The sequence below is a fragment of the Mustela nigripes genome, chromosome 6 (genome assembly GCF_022355385.1).
Source record: "Mustela nigripes isolate SB6536 chromosome 6, MUSNIG.SB6536, whole genome shotgun sequence".
Taxonomy (NCBI): domain Eukaryota; kingdom Metazoa; phylum Chordata; class Mammalia; order Carnivora; family Mustelidae; genus Mustela; species Mustela nigripes.
Window position 1 is genome coordinate 7,117,218 of NC_081562.1, and position 4,483 is coordinate 7,121,700.

Here is a 4,483-nt window from a genome sequence, read left to right on the forward strand (position 1 = left end):
GGGGGGGCGGATGCTGCCACCATCCAGGCAGGACACAGAAGCAGCTCAGACGCCAGGGGTGGCCATAGGGGTAGTAAGGAGACACTGGATTCTAGAATGGGTAGGATTTGTGGACAGATCCGTTGGGCCTGGGAGATACAGCAGGGAATCAGGCTTTGGTTTGAGCTTCTGAGGAATGGCCGGGCCCTTGACTGTGTGGGGAACACTGAGGAAGAGCAGCTTTGGGAGAGACCAAGAGCCTCTGGGCAGGTTAGGGGGCAATGCCTGTGAGACCTCCCGGTGGCGGTGCTGGGGAAGTGTCAGCAGCTCAGGGAAGGAATGGGGCTGGAGACACAGGGGGTGGGTTGCCGGGGTGGGGGTGGTGCATATGGCTGCTTGCTCGATGCCTGGTGCTGTTCTGAGGATTTCATGTGTTGTCACTCCCGGGCCCCTTACCTTGAGTGTGAAGTCGGGCCTGGGCCTGGCTGGATGCCTGCAGGAGGAGGTGGGGAATCATGCAAGAGGGGCAACTTGTCCCCAGGAGTGTTGGTGAGGCCTTCCTGGCAGAGGTGACGGCTGACTGGGGCCTGGAGGGATGACCAGGAGTTTGTGAGGCAGAGAAGAGAGGGAAGGAAAGGCTGGACCTGCCCAAGCACGGACAAAGGCCTGTGGTGTTACGGAGTCTGAACATCAGTACTGAGACCCAAGTACCGAGCATTCTCGGGCAGATGGGGAAACTGACGCCCAGAACAAGGAGGGCCACAGTGAGTCAACGGTAGGTTGGGCACTGGCCCAGCTTTGGGTGCCTCCCTTTGGCTCTGGTCACACCCCTGAGGCTCGCACCTGGGGCCTTAGCAAGGTTCTCGGGGTAGGATTTCAAGGTGATTTGAGCTCAGTCTAGCAGCTTCTCAGAGTAACGGGAGTGGGGGTGCGGCCCAGCTCTGCCACAGACATGGGTCGGAGCAGTTCTGGACTCAGCCCGCAGCAGGACAGCCAGGCTCTTCAGTGCTGAGTGGCCTGACCCTGCTGACTTCAAGCCCCATCTCCTGCCTCTACCTTCCTCTCTCTCTCTTTCTCTGGCCTCCAGCCAGCTTCTCTAACGGGAGAACTGCAGGCAGCGGCAAGTCTGCGAGGAAGGTGATGGTGCTGATGAAGAAGAAGGGGCTCAGAAAGGGATGTGCTTTGCAGGAGGGCACATAGCAAGTTGGAGATGGACCCGGGATGAGGCCAGTTCCACGTGAGCCCAAGTTTCTGTGAAGGACTCAGGGCTCAGGTAGGCCGTCGGAACAGCCCCCGCCCGCCCTGAGTGAGGGGCCACACCCAGCTTCCACGTGACTTCAGGGAGCCAGGAAATGTGGAGCTGCAAGCTCCCTTGGTCCCAATCTCATTTTGTCCCGTGCGCTTGGATAGCTCCTTTTCCTCTCTGGGCCCCTCTCCTAGCCATTCCAGGAGGGCCTGGAGGTAATAATTTGTAAGGTCCTTGTTGTCCAAAGCCTCTGACCCTGGCACCCAGGAGGAGAGGACATGCTTTGAGGGAGGGAGAAAGAGAGACCTTGCTCCGGGGTTGGATGCGGACCAAGGAAGAGGTTGGGAGGGGGGTGGGGAGGAGCCGCAGTCCGCCTCAGGAGAGTCAGTGCCCTCTCCAAACCTCAGTGAACACAGTAGCCCAGTGGGAGTCCCTGTGAAGGTTCTGGCCCTGTGTGTGGGACAAAGATCAGTCTTTTCCTCCCCTCCGCCAGCAGCTGTGCCTGGCCTCCTTGCTGCTGCTCAGGGTGGCTTGGACAGTCCACGGGAAGATGTCGGGGAGGTGGGAGGCGGGGGTGTACTTCCCAGGTGGATGGGCGCGGGCAGCGCCAGCACCTCTGCCGGGAGATGACTGACACAGCAGAACAGCTGGGCTTAGGAGCGACCAGGCCTGGGCTGGACTCTCAGCTCAGCTACTCAGTAGCTATGACCTCAGTGTCCTCCTCTGTAAAATGGGACACACATCCTAGGTGCCGTGAGGCTGAGATGACAGGAGAGCAGTGAGGAATGATGCTCCTGGCTTGGGCTCGAAGACTGGCTGAGATTCCACCTTCCTCTGCTTTTCCTGCAGCCCACATGGGACCAGCTAGAGTCGGCCCAGAATCCAAGCCAGAGTGGTGCCGCCCCCCACAAACTTGGAGACACCTGCAGCCTTGGAGCTGGAGGCGGCTGAGCACGGCGCACTGCACGGCCCCGGCTCTTGCTACAGAGAAGCAGTGGCTCACGACCAGAGGCCCCAGTAGCAGCACCATGTCCAGACATCAGCCTCCGGGGTTGGGAGGGTTTGCTGAAGAAGCTGATGGGAGCACAGGAAGGGCTGGCTGGGGGCTGGGGGCCAGGGCCCCCCACCTTCAAACCTGTTTCCGATTTTCTTTGCCGCTCATCCCTATCTCTGGCTGGCAGCTTTCCCAGATTAGCAGCTGACGTCAGGAGCTGCCAGCTGGGCTGGCCTGGCACAGCCTCGGGGAGGTGCATGAGGGCTGTCTGGTGGCTGGTACAGTCAAGGAAGGAGGCACGTGTCCAGCTTTAGAAGCTTGTCCTCCAGAGACGTGGGAGGGAGAGCTGCATTGGGTTAGGCACTCACATGATCAGTGTAGCCCGTTCACCTTGTATGGAGACAGAAATCACCCCCCGGGGGTGGAGTAACTCACCCCAGGCCACCCAGCTGGTCTGAGCCTGCTGCATGCTGGCCTGGAGGGGTTCATCTCTGGGTAGCACCTTCTACTCCATGACCTCAGTGCCTCAGCCAAATGCTGAGCACCTGCCCCATCCAGGAGCCTGCGAAGCTGGTGTCCCATTCTAAGATTTAAAACAAAAAACCAAGCCCAGACTTGCCCAAGATCACACCCTAAACTGGTGATGGAGGCCAGGTTTGAACCCAGGATGAACTCCAAAGCCTGTGTTCTTACCTGCCACAGCCTCGGCAAAGATCTTGACATATTTTGAGCTCAAATCTCCTATGTTCCCATGGCTGCACAAAATCCTGCTTTGGGTGGGAACATCTGTACGCAGAGTAGAAAATGCCATGGGTTAGAGCAGGTCACCGCCACAGAGAAACAGACCTCAAGTTGACAAATTTCAGGGAAGGATGTGATAGGTCCACTTGAGTCACATGTTCGCTCCTTGACCAATCAGCTGTGTGCAGGGCTAGTAACCATGTGGCAGCAGGCTGGAGACCCTGAGGGGGTGTAGGGGGTGTAGTGTGGGGTGTGGGGGTGTAGCGGGTAGGGGAGGCCGGACCCACAGCCTTTACCTAAAGATTCCACCACGGGGCCAAAGGCTCTGTTCGTTGTTATCTCTGCTTTCCCTGGCTTCTTGGTGTCCTAGTTCCAACCTCAGTGACAACAGGGAGCAGAGGTAGGAGGGCGAAGGCGGGGTGCAGGTAGGGGAGGGGGTGGCAGGATGTGCAGCCGGCTCTGCAGAGGGTGGTGCACCTTATTCTGTCTTTCTGGCATTTGTACCACACTGTTCCTTATTCCGACTGCTTTGAATGTGACATTTGTCCTTCCTCAATACACGATGAGGTAAGCGGGCAGAATTACTCCCATCGGTCGGATGAGGAAACTGAGGCACAGAGTGGCCGAGATGGGCCAGCTGGTGATGCAGGGGTGTCTGGGACACGTGCAGAGGAAACATGGGAAGGGGGGAGGAGGACAGAAAAGACAGTCCCACAGTTCTCATCTCAAAATATTTAATTTTGTTTTGAAAAGGACACATTCCCGGCTTCCCTCCCTGCCACATCACTCCAGCCCACCAGCAGCGACACATTCGCACGCACACACGCACATAAGGCCAATGGGCTACAGTCTGCTTCTGCCCTCTCTGGCTGGGAAGAAGGGGTTTCTCCTTGCCTCCTTCCCCCAGCAAGGGTACAGGGGAGAGGGGCCCGCTGGAATGCCAGCTCCCAGGGGAGGACGCAGAGCCCCACACACTCTACCACGTGCACTTAGAAAAATAAAACCAAGTGGTGTTCTGGCATGCCCAACACCGTAAGATAGCAATATCCACCTGGAAGTCATCTTTGCCATTTTCTAGAAAAATTTATTGCACTTAATTAACAGATGTTAAAGGAGCTCTGGGGTGGGGCTTTCCCATGAAAACCAGGGGTTCCTGGCCCCTTGAGTTACAGGGAGCCGAGCTCCCAGGGCCGTGGATGGAGAGCTGCCCGGCACGACGGAGCCCTCCTCTGCTGGTTCCCAGGCCTGCCACCCCGCCTCAGGCTGGAGGACGGTATGAGCTGCCTGCCCAGGGCCCCAGCAGCCCCCCTTAGCAGGGCAGTCAACGGTCACTGCCCAATGCCCTCCCCAACCTCAGGACCCGGACAGGCAAACCCCTTCCTTTGGCCAAGGGTAAGAGTCACCCAGGTCCTCCACAAGGTGCTAGCCATCATGAAAGCTCTCTCATATATATATATATATATATATATATATATATATATATATATATATTTCTATATCTAGATATACATTTATTATATGTA